Source organism: Puma concolor, chromosome A1 (genome assembly GCF_028749965.1).
Source record: "Puma concolor isolate L17-30 chromosome A1, mPumCon1.1.hap2, whole genome shotgun sequence".
NCBI classification, from domain to species: domain Eukaryota; kingdom Metazoa; phylum Chordata; class Mammalia; order Carnivora; family Felidae; genus Puma; species Puma concolor.
The window spans coordinates 130,316,542-130,333,291 of NC_141667.1; the positions used below are offsets into that span (position 1 = coordinate 130,316,542).

General features: G+C 44.1%; 1 protein-coding gene across 1 annotated transcript in view; it reads left to right on the forward strand.

Annotated features, from left to right (window-relative positions):
* Window positions 1–11,480: 11,480 nt before the first annotated feature.
* Window positions 11,481–16,750, forward strand: part of FSTL4 (follistatin like 4) — a 458,716-nt gene continuing 453,446 nt past the window's right edge. The window contains exon 1 of the mRNA XM_086704139.1: window positions 11,481–11,603. The gene's annotated coding sequence lies outside the window, so the exon portion shown is untranslated. The remainder of the gene's footprint in view (window positions 11,604–16,750) is intronic.

Below are 16,750 nucleotides of genomic sequence, written 5' to 3' on the forward strand. Positions count from 1 at the left end.
AAATCTACAAGGGTATAAAGAGAAATTTTGTGAATGAATTATTCAGTGTAATGAGAAGAGCCACTTCATTTCTACCCTTTGATTCCAGACCCATATATTCTGGCTGTGGGGGAAATAATATCATGTATTGGTTACTAATCCACACTACATACCACTCCCTGTAAGTCAGAATCCCAGCCTTTCTGGGCATTGTCTTAACAAATGCCCTAACTCTTAGTTTTCCACTCGCTCCCCCTACCCTGATCTTACCCTGCTATTTCTTCACGGTCTCTTTTGCTGGCTCCTTCTCTTCTCACCAGCCTCTGAATGTTGACTCATGTAGGCCTTATTCCCTGGTTCCCTTTTCTTCCATAGCTTTGCTCTATCTCCAGGTGATCTCCTTAGTCTCAGGGCTTTAAATACCTTATATACAGGGAGGATTCCCAAATTTTTATCTCCATCCCTGCCTTCTCACCCTGAAATCCACACTGATAGACATAACCAACCCTCTACTCAAGAGCTCCATTTGGATTTCAGATAGGCTTCTTAAAACGAACACGTCCAAAACTGAGCTCTGGATTCCCCCTCCCCCTCCCCCTCCGTGTGCTGACGCACAGCCCTGCCCCTCCCCCGGGCTTCTCCATGTGAGTTACTGGTATAGATGGTCATATGCGCTTGTGCTCAGATCTATAATCTTGGGATTATCCTTGCTTTTCTTATACTCCACCTCCAAGCCCTCAGGAAGTGCTATCATCTTCATCTTCAAAATAAATCCAGAGTCTGACTAGCTCTTAGTCCTCTGCTGTTCCCCTCCATCCCTGCAAGACATCATTTCTTTTGTTTGAATCATTTATTACAACAGCCCCTGAACTGGTCTCCCACCCCTGCCTGTCAAGCATTTGTTCTCGACACAACAGCCAGAGTGATCCTTTAAAAATGCTTCTTCCTTGTACTTGTCCCCACCCAACATAATCTACGTTCATTTGTTTGTCACATTAAATTGTCTCCTTGCATTAGAATGTAAGCTCCAGGAGAGTATTGCTCTGTTCACTGCTGTCTTGGCAGCATCTAGAATACTCCTTGCCCTGTGGTAGGTTTTCAGTAGTTATTTGTCTAAGAAATAAGTGAATAAACACAACATCTTCTTCAGTCCTCACAATGACTCTCTGAGTGATTAAGTAACTTGACCGAATTCACTGAACTATTAAGTAGCAGATTCAGGATTTGAATTGTCTTTGGAGTCCAAAGTTATAGGTCTTAATGCTCTGGTAGACCATTCCTCATCTGTGTTTATTCCCAGCCTGCTTGGGCCCAAAGAGGATACTTCCCTAGGATCAGAAATGAAGGATGTAAATCTCTATTTATGGAGCTTTATTTTGTTTACTGGCAGGATACATTTCACAAGCCTGTGGTTGGTGTCTCCACTGGGTGGGATCCACCTCGCTCTTTAGCTACTGGTATTTCCACAGTAGACTCCTCTGGTTTCTAAATGGGCCACTCCCTCTGAGGGCCCTGTGTGGCAGAGACCTTGGATGTTATGAGTATGCAGTCCTGTGGGCTGCCAGGGCAGAGGGCATTCCTGATTCCATATCCGTGTCCCTGGTGCACAGCTCAAGTTGTAGATAAAGCTGCTCAGGTCCTAAGGAATTCAGCTCAATGACCTCCAGATCTCAGGACGTGGGTGTCTAGATTGCCTCCCTGGAAAAGAATCTCAGCAGAAGAATTTTTATTTGAGGGCAAAGTAAATGTTTTATAAATTCAGGCTGACGTGTGTGAGAATGATTCTCCATTGGAGGGTTTCAGCTTTTCAACAGAGGCACAATTTGTCAATTTTGGTTTTACTTTTACAAGCACTATCTTTTCCGAAGTCTAAATTTGTGTGAGCACGAATGTACTAATGAAACATGACATTTTCCTCTATGAAATGCACCTTCTCCGGGGAAGGGTTTTAAAAGAGTTCATAAAACTTCTCATGGCATTTGGGAAAGCACATCATTATATCTGTAGATGTTTGGAGGCAGGACTGAAGCCCTCGTGGTGGAAAAGTACTCTGAGTAATTTAAACTATTAACATCAGAAGTCTAAACAGAATACAGAATTAGACAGGAGAAGTAAAGGGATACAAACTCCCCACCCCCTTTCCAGATTCTGATAATGGACTGGCTTGCGAGTATAAGAAATTCCCATTATGGCAATAATCACAATTTAATTTTCAGGTTGACACAAACTTGACTCAGTTTTATCGGAAGCAGCCCAAAAGAACAATCTGTCTTTTAAACATCTGAGCCTGTAGATTGAGTCAAAATCCAAACCTCATGGTGTTCTTGAATCTTCATGTAATAGAAAATTGGCAATATTAATACTAATGTTTTTTGCTGTTAGGCTCCAAATTGCTTATTATCCAACTCTTTCTAAGGCTGAGGAGAAGGCTTTCCTAAGAAAAAAGAAAAATGTGGGGAGAACAGTTACATTTCAAAGCATTTTTGAAGAGCTGGAATCTTGAAAGGAGAAACTAATTAATAAAAAAGTCCTGTTAAAAGCGGGATTACTTTTGGAGAGCTAAGAATACATGCAGTTTAAAGTATTTTTAACAAAAGGCATTGTTGTAAGGTTTCTCTATCTGTCTGAAAGTGATTGAAGAGTATCCAGAAAAATCCCAAAGGTGGTGTTAGTCCATGGGGTTATAAGATAGCAAAAAAAAAAAAAAAAAAAAATGTAAACCTCGTTTTATTCATACGAATTTCAGTGTTAGAATATCTTTCAGACATCCTTAGGAGAAGATACTTCTTGGAAAACAAAGAAGATGAAAGGATATTGATGCCCTCCCCTATTATTGTATTTTGCTGTGGTCTCTACCTGCCTCATATACTGTGGACAAGTAGACATTAAACATGATGATTAATCCATTCATACATTTGAGGGACCCCCCCCATTCCCCTGGGGCCCGGTCATGGAATCTGGGCCTGGAAGGGGTTGTGTCTGGATGGGGAAGTCACCACGGGTGGCTGGGGCTTCAGCCATCCCAGCTGGTCCCAGAGCCTGTCAGATTTCCTGGGGCTTACTCTGGGGTTTTGCCAGGCCTTGAGGCCAGACAGCAGGGCTCCCCACTGTGGAAGCTGTTGGCAAATGTGGGTGGCTCCTTCCACCCCTCTGCTGCCAGTTGAGATGCTCACTGAGATTCACTTAGATCAGGAGTGTCTTTTCACTGACACCCCCACTCAATTTTCGTGTATTTCTTGTTTTTATGCATTCCCAGTCCCGGCCAATTTAGGGTGAGGGTGATGGGCTTCTTTTGCAAACCAGCCTCTAAGGGTCACGTCTCAGGTCCTGGGGATGAACGTGACAAAGGGCTCTCTATTGGCCCAGCAAAGGAGGTAGCTGAGACCCTCTTCTTCCTGTCACCAGGCTCTGCACAGGGCTGGACACTGACAGCAAACAGCTCTAATGTTGATACAACAAATCATCTCATGTGATCTTTAGCAACACCCCTGTGGGGCAATGGCATTAGCCTTCTTCAGATGGAAACACGGGATGGAGAGGTGAGCAACTTACCTGAGGTCCAGCATGAGCAGGAGGCCCAGTCTTTTCTGACCCACATGCTGTTACCGCCATCTGGGTTTCAGGGAATGAGAGGCTTTAGAATGGTGACTTCTGCTCACTCCTTCACGTAGTGATTGGGAGACGCTGACACAAATAACACCTTTGAGTGTGTGTCAATTTAAAATCATCCTTTTTCCATTTTAAATTATTCCATGTTGCTCTTTTCATTCTAAGCCCTTTGTCACATTAGAGCTTTTGTGCAAGCGGTTCCTTCTGCCCTAATGCTTTTCCTTTAGAACTCATGGAAAGAACCTGCTAATCATTCATTGCTTGGAGAGGCTTTCCTGGACCCCCTAGTCGGACCTACTCCCCCAGGTACCGTCACATCCCTGTTTGATTTTTTTCATAGGACTCACAGCCTGATTTTTTAAAAAACATGTTTTAATGTGTATTTATTTTTGAGAGAGAGAGAGAGAGAGAGCGAGTGAGTGCATGAGTGGGAGATGGGCAGAGAAAGAGGGAGACACAGAATCTGAAGCGGGTTCCAGGCTCCCAGCTGTCAACACAGAGCCTAACGCGAGGCTCAAACTCCCAAACCGTGAAACCGTGACCTGAGCTGAAGTTGGACACTTAACCGACCAAGCCACCCAGGCGCCCCTCGCAGCCTGAGTTTTAGGTTTGTGGCCTCATTGTCTGTGTCAGACCAGAACGCAGCCTCCAGAAGGGCTTGCTCACTGCAGTAAGCCAGCTACCTAGACTAGTGCCTGAAACATGCCACGGGCTCGATAAATGTGTATTGACTAGATTTCTTGGCTAAATTAATGAATATGTGATTCTAATGAGAAATCCACCAGCTCACGTCCAGAAGAATATTCCCTTTTCTCCCCTGATGCCTATGAGCACGTTCCCTGTTCTTTACCCACACGACTCATGTAATTTCTCTAAGTGTGTTCAGTTTGCACTCGTTGAGCACCGTGTGCCAGACTTGGCATTCTCGTGTATACCATCTGTGACCTCCAGGCAGCTGAAGGAGAAAGGTCTCTGCTATTTCACACCCATGAGGCTCCTTGGTCTTTACTGCTTCCTTCTCCATGTGTTTTGTCAAGATTTCTCTTGTCTTAATGGGATCTGTATTAATAGAGTTTTGCTCTCCTTATTTATTGCAGTATATGCAGGACTTTTTCCTTACTTTATGTATGAGGTGGGTCCTTACGGTTGCCAGTGGTAGTAGAAATGATAACACTATGGCACCCTTTTATCTGAAGGCCAGAACTGCAGTGACCTCCACCATTAAAAAGATAGCTGAAAGCTTTGAAGTGCGCGAGGGAAAATATCTCATGGAGGACAAATTATCGTTATGCAGCTGATTCATTTACTTAGTGGCAAGGCAGAACATTCCTGAGTATCAGGACAGTGTGTGTGCTGGAAGGTAGTAGGATAGAAGCAGGAGTCCATGGACATCAATGTGCAAGCCTTTCACTCACAGAGACAGCTGGAAGGCCCTCACGGTAGAGCCACCGGGAGCTCTGGGGCCATCACCACCCATCCCCCAACAACATCCATCCGTTGTTGCTGTATCACTGTCTTGCACTGTTATTACTGCTATAGTGATTATAAAAGTTTTATTAGGTTCCTAACGCTGTTATTGAGACAAAAGCAAGAACTGCATGGTAGAAAAATTATAGTGAAAGCACAAATAGACCAGAAAGTTCTGGCACGGAGAGGAACTTGGGAGTTTGAATCTCACCCACCCTGTTTTGTTACTGCCTTTGTCCCTCTCTTCCAGCCCTTATCAAACTTGGCCTTGAATTACGGCCCCTTTTACTTATATCTTCCTCTCTTACTAGATTGCAAGTCCTGGAGGCAGAGAGGATGTTTTATTTATTTCCTGGCCATAGCTCTGTGCACATAATAGGCCTTAGATAAGCATTTGTTGATTTGCATGGAATTAAAGTTTGGTATCTGGAAAAGTCACTTAAATTGGAGAATTCAGCGTGGAGGTTGATGAGTTCAATTTGAATTCCCAGTGGCTGATGGACCTCTTGAGATGTCAAATTAAGGGCCTCCGTTGGTTGATCAGGTGATCTTGGTGACTTGAGTTGAAGAGGCTCAAGTGGCAGGAATGCTGAGAAGCTGTGCTAATTTTAGAGGAGGAAGACCCAGCTGTGTGCAGACACTAGGGTGGCTGAGGTAGGAGGAGATACCCCAACCATGGGAGGGACCCCTGGTTGCACGAACAGTCCAGGACTGCTTAGCTGCCCAGTGCCTTGTTGAGCCTCCTGAAGCACAGACAGAAGATGCTGGAGGGGCCCCTCCACTGCTTCCCCCCCCCACCCCTGCCCACTGCCCCATGCTTATGGCCAGGCTGGTAGGGTCTGCTCTGAGCCCGTTCTGCCAGACACCTTCAGACGGGAGGCAGAAGCCCGGCTCTCCTCCACTCTGCCTAGATGCTTTGCCTAGCAGCATTCTCTGCTGGGTGCATAGCTGAGTTCTGTGGCAAGAGGGAGGGAATGTGGCACATCGCACCTTTCTCTTATGTTCTCTCTCCTGGAACTGACACACATTGCTTCCACCTGAGCATTTATTTATGTATTATTATTTTTATTGTTTATTTATTTTTGAAGGAGAGAGAGCATGAGCAGCGGAGGGGCAGAGAGGGAGGGAGACAGAATCTGAAGCCGGCTCCAGGTTCTGAGCTGTCAGCCCAGAGACCGATGTCAAGCTCGAACTCACAAACCATGAGATCATGACCTGAGCCAAGGTCAGATGCTTGATTGAGCCACCCAGGCACCCCTCCACCTGAGTTTTGTTGTCCAAATCAGGTCCCAAGATTTCAGTCCCACGAAGTGCTTAGAAAGAGGATGGGAACAGGAAAACAGATGGCTAAAAAGCCATTTGCAATACCTGTATGAGCTTAGATAGCTATGAAACTTGCTCTAAACCTTAGTGTTATCTGTGTTAGTATTTTAGTCTTCCCTAAAATAGGGATAATAACAGCACCCATCTCCTAGGTTGTTGTGAGGACTTCAAAAGATGATGCATGTGTATCAGTAACCTAGTGCTGTGTAACAAACAGTGGTGGCTTAAACAAGCATTTATTTAGCTCACAGTTTGACAATCTAGACAGGGTTCATCTAGACAGTTTTTCAGGTCTTAGTCTGACTGTCTCCAGTTTGTGTGATTAACTGTAGGTCATCCTGGTGACTGTTTCTGGAGGTTGTCTGACTGTCAGCTGGGGGTCCCCAGCCATCTTTCATGAGGTATTTCATTCTTCAGCAGGCTAGCCCAGGTTTATTTTCCTGGTGCATTCAGGCAACCAAGAAAGAGAGCAAAAGAAAAGAAGGAGTCTTGAAGCCAAGGCTTGGAACTAGCACACCAATCACGTCTTCTACATCTTATCAGCCAGCAGTGCACGTTCACAAAATTGACCCAGAATGAAAGGGTGTGGATATGGGTGCCACATCTTGGACAGAGCTGTAAACCCACACTAAAAAGCGTGTGGAGACAGAGTTGGGGCCATTCGTGCGATCAGTCTACCAAAGTCTGCCCTCTGGTCAAAATTACTCACATCCTTTTTACATGCAAAATAGACTCATTCCCTTTGTTATCTAGTTAGGTCATAATGCTCAAAATCCAGGATCTTATAATCTACATAAACCCCAGATACTGCACTTAAAATATGGAGACCTAATGAACAAAAAAGACAAGTGATCTTTCTCTCACATCCCCAACGTACAGTGATAGAACAGGGACAGCATAACAGGATGGCATAATGGCCATTAATGTTCCCATTCAAAACAGAGTAGCTACTAATCCACAATCATTCTGAAATCCTTCTGGGCAGTAAAGTTGCCTGGGTTCTCCAATCTGGGGCAGGGAGTGTTCCTTGATTTGGCCATGATTCTTTGCTCTGTGAAAATGTTGCCCCAGTTCATTGTTTTCCATAGCTCTTGGCTTTACCATTTGGACCCATGGCTATGCTCTCTGAGGCATGCTTTCTTTTCTATCACACTCCAAAAAGGTCTGTGTTGGTAGCTCAGAAGTTTCCTTAGCCTGTGTCCTGGGCAGTGAAGGTCAGGGATACAGAAGACTTTTTGTGTTTGGAATAGCCTTACTTCCTATTGGCCCAGGCTCACAGCACTTTAGTGGTACAGCTCATGTTAACAACATTATGGAGTATCTATATATTTTATGATAGCAATCTTCACACTGAAGAGCCACACTCATAATTATCTCAGTGTATACCTCTCTTTCTAGAGTTACTGCTGTGTTGAGATTAGGCTTCTGTAGGATCTTGCCGTTAAGCTTCCTAGAGCCCATTTTTTCATCTGGAAAACTCTACTGGGATGTGTGCTTATTCTTTCACATGTTGTAACAAAAGATCTTATAGCTGCACACTGATTTGACCTATGGCCCCAAGCTTCATTATTTTTAATGGCTTTATTGAGGAACACTTGACATACAGTAAAGTGCACATATTTAAAAACGTAAGTTTTGACATATGTGTATGCCTGTGACATCATTACACCAATGACGATAATGAATGTATGCATGATACCCAAAAACTTTTTGGGGGACCATATGTATTACCTTCCTGTCCACCCCCTGCCCCATCCTATGCAAATACTTTCTGCTCTCTGCCATTGAGGTTTGTGTTGAGCAAATAGCATACAGTTGCATTTCCTAGGCTTTTCATTTCAAACAGAATCATATAGTTCATAGAACTTTTTGTTTTGTTTAGATTCTTTTGCTTTAGCATATTCATTTCGGGATCATCCATATTGCTGCATTTATCAATACTTTATTCCTTTTTATTGCTGAATGGTATTCCATTGCATGGATATAGCAAAATTTGTTCATCCGATCAACTATTGACAAATATTTTGGTTGGGTCCAGGTTGGGACCATTACCTATAGAGCTGCAGTGAATATTGAAGTACAAGTCTTTTATTTCTCCTGGCTAAATGCCTAGGAGTGGTGTGGCTGGGACACGTGATAGGTATATTTTTTAATTTCTTTGTTTTTGATTTTTAGAGAGATAGTGCACCAGCATATGTACAAGTGGAGGAGGGACAGAGGGAGGGAAAAAGAGAATCTTAAGCAGGCTCCATGTTGTCAATGTGGAGCCTGATGCAGGGATTGATTCCATGACCCTGGAGTCATGACCTGAGCTGAAATCAAGAGTCAGATGTTTGACTGAGCCACTCAGACACTCAGACAACTTCCAAACTTCCAGCTCTTTTTCCAAAAGAGCTGTATAAGTTAACATTTTTCACTGTAGCTAAGGGTTCCAGTGGCTCTCCATCCTCCCTGGCCCTCAGTATGGCAGTCTTGTAAATTATAGTCATGCTACACGTGTGTAATGTATCTCACTGTGGTTTTCATTTGCATTTCCCTAATGGCTAAAGATGTTGAATATTTTTTTCAAATGCTTAATTGCCATCCCTGTATCGTCTTCCAGATGATGTCGGGTCAGATTTGTGCCCATTTTAAAGTTAAATTGTTTGAGAGTTTGTACTGAGCATTCTTTATATATTGTGGATACAAGTTCTTTATAAGATACATGATTTCTATGTTCCCTCCCAGTCTGTGACTTGTCTTTTAATAGTATTTTAGAAGAACAGAAACTCTTAATTTTGAAGGAATCCAATTTTTGTCAATTTGTTCTTTTAAGAGTCATATGTTTACCATTGTATCTATGATCTTTACCCAAGGTCATGGAGGTTTTGTGCTGTGATTTCTACTAGAAATTTTGTAGCTTTAGGTTTTATATTTATAGGTCTGCTATGCACCTGGCTTAAATTTTTCTGTACGGTGCAAAGTATGGACCAAAGTTCTTTTTATTTTTATTGGTTGAATAATGTCACGTGATATCCAATTGCTCGATTTCATTTGCACACAGACTACCTCTCCCCCGATGAATTGCTTTTGCACTATTGTCAAAAATCAATTCACTGGCAAGAGCACTTCTTGACAAGGACTTCTGGAGATCTACTCCTCCACAAAAGCCGTGAGAATGCTGGTAAAAATTGTCAAAATTAACTCTTTCTGAACTCTGGAAAGCAGCCAAAGGCTTGGCGCGATATGAGGCGTATTTATTAAAGAAGAACAGCCAAATCTCAGTAAATAATAGCCTTTGCTGCATTTTAACTTACTCTATCCCCATCTCCTTCTTCTTCTGTTTCCATCCCAGCCCTCAGAAGCAGGACTGAAGCCCTAGCTTCAGTTACTAGGGACCTTAGATGGAGACTGGGTACCTGGCCGAAGAGAGCACCCAGGTCCTTCCTCCATACTTGGGCACCTTGGGGCTGTATGTTTAGCTGGAACACAGGGACCTTGTGGGCTGCAGCAGGGAGGGGGCCTGAGAGTGGGCTGGACCTAGGTCTTGTGCAACTAGATATATCAGGCCCGTAAGTGAGCCTTTATCAGGGAGGTGAATGGGAAGCTTTTTTTGACTGTTAACTGAGAGCAGAGAAGCTCAGCCCAGTATTTCAGAGTCCCTCTGTGTGTAATGGGGAGATCAGCCTGGGGCATGGAGTGGATGGGGTTCTAGTCCCAGGAATACCTAGACTTTCTCTGACACAGGCTGGTGAAATCAGATCCTCAGAATTATTGCTTGATCTGGAGATGATCTCTTTTGGACTTGTCTTGGTATTGTCAAAGTGTGAGGGTGGGTACTTGAGATAACACAATAACAGGAACCTTTACATCTTCCCAAGGCCCTGTAGGAACCCGGCTGAAGAGAGGCAGGGGGACCAAGTGGGTCCTCCTCTGTGCCCCAGGCTGGAGCTGCTCAGAGGGCAAGACATGCTGCAGCCCTTCCTGATGCCATACCACTGCAGACTGTCACATCCCTCCTGTGAAATCACAAAAGCATAGTCCTCCTGAGTACTTTGGTTTTCAGTAGAAACAGGCCAGGGCTGTGAAGAAGACCTCAGAGAGGATGAGAGTCTTGGGTGCAGGTTGGCTGCCTGGAGCCTCACTTCCCATACTCAGCCTCTGATTTGGGGTCCCCTCTTGCCTCCCCCAACACTTGCCAGAAAGAACCAAGTGGCCAACCCTCCTCCCCAGGAATGGGTATTTAGAAGAGGAGCCAGAGAAGGGTCAGCAGTGTCTAGCCCTAGGGGGTGACCTTAGGCTATTGAAGAGGCCCTTTCAGAAAAGAGATGTTTTTTGGTGCTCTTTAAATCCTATCAGGAAAGCATCCAGTTATGCCACCTATATGACTCTCTAATTATTAAAATATCCTGAATTGTGATGCTAATAGCAAATTTGTTAAATGGAAATGAATTCTTTTTTTTTAAATTTTTTTTTCAACGTTTTTTATTTATTTTTTTTGGGACAGAGAGAGACAGAGCATGAACGGGGGAGGGGCAGAGAGAGAGGGAGACACAGAATCGGAAACAGGCTCCAGGCTCCGAGCCATCAGCCCAGAGCCTGACGCGGGGCTCGAACTCACGGACCGCGAGATCGTGACCTGGCTGAAGTCGGACGCTTAACCGACTGCGCCACCCAGGCGCCCCGGAAATGAATTCTTAATGTCATAATTTGTCTTTTGCTTTTCATCTGATTCATTTTCTTTCTAGATGTCATTTCCTAAGAGCGAATGAAACTTGGAAATATTTCTTGCCCTTTCTGTTGGAAACATATTTAGTAAGACTTCATTCCATCTTGGAATTTAGGGGGTCTTGTCTGAGGGCAGCCTGCCTGATGGGCTGGTGCTCATTTGTTTTGGTGTCAGCTGATGCCACCCCCAACAGTCACAGCCTCATCTCCAGCGTGATGATGCCATAGGCAGAGCTGGATGTCAGCCAAGAGGGGACCCAAGCGTCCCCAGGCCCATCCGGTCTTCAGTTGCTCATGAGGCCATGTTAGCCAGACCTGTATGTTAGAAGGGCTTGCACAGCCCTAGCCACTCAGGCCTTTCCTGCATGTTTCGGCAGGTCCCTGGGCGTACCTCATGGACTTCCAGACCGGTTCACGCCTGCAGCTTGCTGAGCCTGAAGGAGACAGAGTTGTGTGGCATTTACAGCAGAGGAGAGAAGCTGCTTCTGTCTTCTTCATGCACCCGTCTGCAGGAACAGGTGTGCCAGCACTTAGTGAAACAAATCTACATCTTTAGTTACAGCCCTCTCCTGGTCAGACAAAGGAGTTGGAGAAGGGTCTGATTTCCATGGTATCCACACGTCTCTATACAGAATCACTTCTACCCTCTGACACTTGCAGCTCTTTGTTCCCACAGGATAAGTGGCCTTGCAGGGAGTCCCTCAGTCCCTGATGTGACAGGCTTGTGCTGATCCCTCCCCCAATGAATGAAGGTGCCTGCAGTGACTGACCCTGTGCAGTGAGCCCGGCTCAGGAGCAAATTCCATGATGTAGCACTCAGCCCATAAATACATTCACATGTTGAAAATATTCCTTAAAGTTAGATCAAGTTAGGACAGCTTTGCCTAGTGCTGACACACGGAGCCTCTTGGCCACTCACTGGTTCCCTAAACACAAATATGAAAGTGAGATGAGCTGTCAGGCATGAAAGGTGAAATGAGGCCCTGATTAATCTGGACATATTGATTCACAACTGAATAGAATTTTGTTCATTCATTCAACAAATATTTATTAAGTATCTACTGTGTTACAGGCACTCTTCTAAGTGAGTGCACATAGAAGTGAGCAAAAAAGATAAAAATCTCTGCCCTCCCCTGTATGTGGGGAGGTTATATTCTAGAAGGAAAAATAAGAAACATGTGCAATATAAAACGTGTCAGATGATGATGAGTAATATGAAGAAAGATGCAGCGGGGAAGGGAGGAGGGCTGGGAACGAGGATGTTGGACCTAGAAGTAGTCAGGATGACATTGGAACAGAGACGTTGTGAGGAAAGAGAACCTTGCAGATACCTGGGCAAGAGTGCTCCAAGCAGAGGAACAGCCAGTGCAAACGTCCTGAGGTGGAAATAGGCCTGGTGAGCTGGAGGAGCAAACTTGCTCATCTGAGCTGAGTTGAGGAGACCTATAGGGGATGAGGTTGTAGAGAATTTTATGGGCCATTTTAAGGACTTTGCTTTGATGCTGGGTGACGTCAGAAGCCATAAGAGGTTTAGAGCACTGAGGAGACATGATCCTCTCTATGTTTTAATAGGACCATTCTGGCTGTGGTGTTAAAACGAGACTGTAGGAGGACAAGGTCAGACTCAGGGAGAAAGAAGTCCATCACAAAAATTTAGGCAGGTGATGATGGTGGCTTGGACTAGGGTAATAATGATGGAAGTGGTAACAAAAGGTTACATTCTGGACATATTTTTGAAGGTAGGGCCCACAGAGCTTACCTGATGGGTTGAAAGTGGAATGTGAGAGTAAGAGCAGAATCAAGGGTGACTGCAAGGCTTTTGCCCTGAGAAACCAGAATCACAGTGCTGCCCTTCACTGAGATGGAGGAGTGGGGGGAGGAGCAGGGTTGCAGCCCCTCAGGAACTAGGTTTTGGACATGCTCAGTTTGCAATGCCTAGGAGATAACCTAGCACAGATACTAAATTGGCAATTGGCTATGTCAGTGGAGAACTCAGGGGTGGAGATGGGCATTTGGGAATCTTTAGCACTTTGATGGTCTTCATGGCCAGGGACCACACTAGCTTAGAATTCAGATCCCAGGGAAATAATGATTTTTTAAAAATACAATTCTACCCATGTTTTCAGCAAGGAAAGGGAAGCACTAAAGAAATGCTTTTCAGGAGTGCCTGGGTGGCTCGGTCAGTTAAGCATCTGACTCGTGGTTTTGGCTCAGGTCATGATGTCAGGGTGTGTGGGATCCAGCTTTGAGTTAGGCTCTGCGCTGACAGCACTAAGCCTGCTTGGGATTCTCTCTCTCCCTCTCTCCCTGCCCCTCCCAACTCGTGCTGAGACTCGTGTCTCTCAAAATAAATAAGTAAAACTTAAAAAAAAAAAAAAGAAACGGTTTTCAGGATGGGAACAACTCTCTTAAATTGTGTTCTGTTTCTTTGTTCAGCTGTGTGTTTTCATTCTGAATACAAGGGAAAAAAGTTTTCACTGTTAGGGAAGGGAGATTAGCATGGAATTGCTTCAAAATCCAATTCAAACTATGATCCCCACCTGAGGTGTTTCAGAGAGAAGAACAGCCCAGGAAAACAGGGCATTGCAGGAGAAGGCTCTTCTGTGCAGATACGAAAGGGGGAAATGGTGCTTAGAGCTACCAGGGTTCTGGAAATAACTTTTTTTTTTCTCAAACTGAACAGTTGAGAAGAAGCTTTTAACATTTTAAATATCCCTTAACCATGGATATTTATTTCTGTGAAGTGATTTACATATAATTATAATACCTACAGGTTTTAAGGGGAAAATACATCTTATTCTGAGCTATAGAAATAGAGTGTTGGAGGCTTTTCAGGGAATAGAGAACAATAAAATAGAAGGGAAAATGTCAGAGTTCACTTTCTTTTATAATTCATTATTTTGAAGGCTCCCAAATACATTTTTTAAAAGTAGTTATGGGGACACAAGTCTATATTTTCCATCAATTTCCTAATTAAACAGGATTTGGAAAGAAAAGTGTTTTGCTCGCTGATAGGATTCTTTACAATGAAGATACTATAACGTGAGTTTTATAATAGTGTAATATAATATCTGAGCAGCTTGACTGGTTCGCTTGCAGATAAGATTCTGCTGCATCTTACAAGCTATTCCTTTAGTGATTTATCTTTTTTTTAATTGGTGAGAAATACAACATGTAGAATGGTTTCTTATAAAACCAAACATAGTCTTGCCATATAATCCAGCAACCACACTCCTTAGTAGTTGCCCAAAGGAGTTGAAAACTTATGTCCACACAAAAATATGCACACAAATGTTTACAGAAGCTTTATCCAGAGTTAGTAAAATGTCAGTGAAAGAAACCAAGATGTCCTTCAGCAGGTGAATGAATATATAAACCATGGTACGTCCAGGCAACAGAAGATTACTCAGCACTAAAAAGAAATGAACTATCGGGCCATAAAAAGACACGGAAGAATCTGAAATACATATTACTGAAATATGAAAAGATTACACCTGCATGATCCCAACTACATGACATTCTAAAAAAGGCAAAACTATAGATCATTGGCTGCCAGGAGCAGGGGGGAAACCAGTAAGTGGAACACAGAGGATTTTTAAGGGCAATGAGAATACTTTGTGTGATACCATAATGATGGATATAGTCACGATACATTTGTCAAAACTCATAGGATGTACAACATCAAGAGTGAGCCCTAATGTGAGCTGTGCACTTGGGGTGATCATGATGTATCAATGTGGGTTCATCAATTGTAACAAAGGTACTTCTTTGATGGGGGGTGTTGATAATGGGGGAGATGATGCATGTGCGGGGGCAGGGGGTATATGGGAAATTTCTATCTTCCCTTCACTTTGGCTCTGAACCTAAAACTGTCATGAAAAAACAAAGTCTTAAAAAAAAAGGACGGAAGGGAGAAGAAAGGAAGGAGTGAAGAGAAGAAGAGAAGGAAGGAGGAATTCTTTATTCCTTCTCCTCTTCCTGCTATGACAAGATAAAAGGGGATAGGGTTGATTTCTGAGTCACCATGAAATGTGGCCTGACCCACCTCATTGGAACCCTGATGTGAATGAGAAATAAATTTTGTTGGGTTCAGCCACTGAGATTTAAGGGTTTAGGTATTACTGCAGCATAGCAGAGCCTATCCTAACTAATACAATTCTTTTCTCAAAGCTATTCTCACACTTTGTGGAGTCTTAGGCAGTGGTGTGGTCTGGTTCCAAGAGAGCATATGCTTCAGAGAGGGGCCTCCTGTGACTCCGTTTGGGCCATCACAACACTGTTGGTGGCAAGATTTCCTGAGTGGTAGTTACCAGATGGGTGTTAGAGTCAGCCTCTTCGCTCTGGCCAGGTGGGTGCATGGATATGCTGATGAGATTTAGTTTTCATCCTTTGCATGGAATTGAAGTGGTCTCAATCCCTAATCAAGGAGACATGATCTTCCGTAGAAAGAACAACATCTCCTACAAAATTGTGTGTTTTGGGCCATCTTTCATCTACCCTTGAAGTGATTCATGACTCTCTAAGCTAATAAAACACCTTGCTGAAATAAAACGATCTGTCCAAGCAAATAAAAACTCTGACAGAGTTACTGGATGGCATTTCCTAGGGAGCTATAACTATGATAGCTAGTTCATTGAGAACTAAGTAGAAAACCCAAACACTGACAAAGCTGCAAAGGAGAAATGGATCCCCACTGGGGGGAGTCTGTGCCAGGAAGCACTCTGAGGTCATAAAATATATGGACTCTCAGTGTGAGAGGACTTCAAGCAGGCACCCGGGCTGGCTTCTTGCCTTGGGCATGCCACAGCCATTATTCACCAGGCTTCACATGTTTACAGAGCATTCCTTTTGCATCCACCTTGTGCCAGGCTCTGTGGGGCCGAGGGAACAGAGGAGGCTGTATCTCTCTTAACAGGATGCCTGTAGATCTGCTGGGGAGGTGACATTTATTTGGAGACACAATGAACCACAGAAGGGTTAATGGGCTCAGCAAAGCAGAGACATACTAATGAAGTTAAAAAATTAAAAGGGAGCTGCACTTCAATGAAAAGATCAGGGTCACCCACCTCCAGTGTCCTCATTGTCAGTATCATCTTCTCGGAGTGGGATGGGGGACCCTTGATTGGGACCCCTTACAGATTCTCAACAGATGGTCATTTGATCTATGCTCACATATTTCCAGTGTCTGGGAACTTATTACCTGTCAAAGCAGGTGTGTTGGACAATTCTTTATATTGAGTTGAAAACTGCTTTCATCTAACTTCTACCTACAGATATAAGACCTGCCCTCAGGATTAATATAGTGCGAGTCTAATCTATTTCCCACACAACAGTCCTGCAGATATTTGCTCCCAGCAACCAGGCCATGTCTCCCCACGCATACACATGACTCCACACACCTTCTCTCCGGGCTGAGCTCCCTGCTTTATTCAGAAATGCAACCTGGCTTCCAGACCCCTCAGCTCTGATGGCCTCTCTGGCTTGTGTGGGCTGTTAGAGGCCCTGGTGGGAGTACTGCTGCTTACATTTACCTTGGTTGCCCTGCTGACTCTCGCCCACAGCAGGTGCTAGAGTACTTGAGGCTTGAACAGTTTTACTGCTTAAACTTGTCTATTGCAGAGTGAAGCTCCTGGCAAACTCCCCTTTCTGAACTAACTCCTCCATT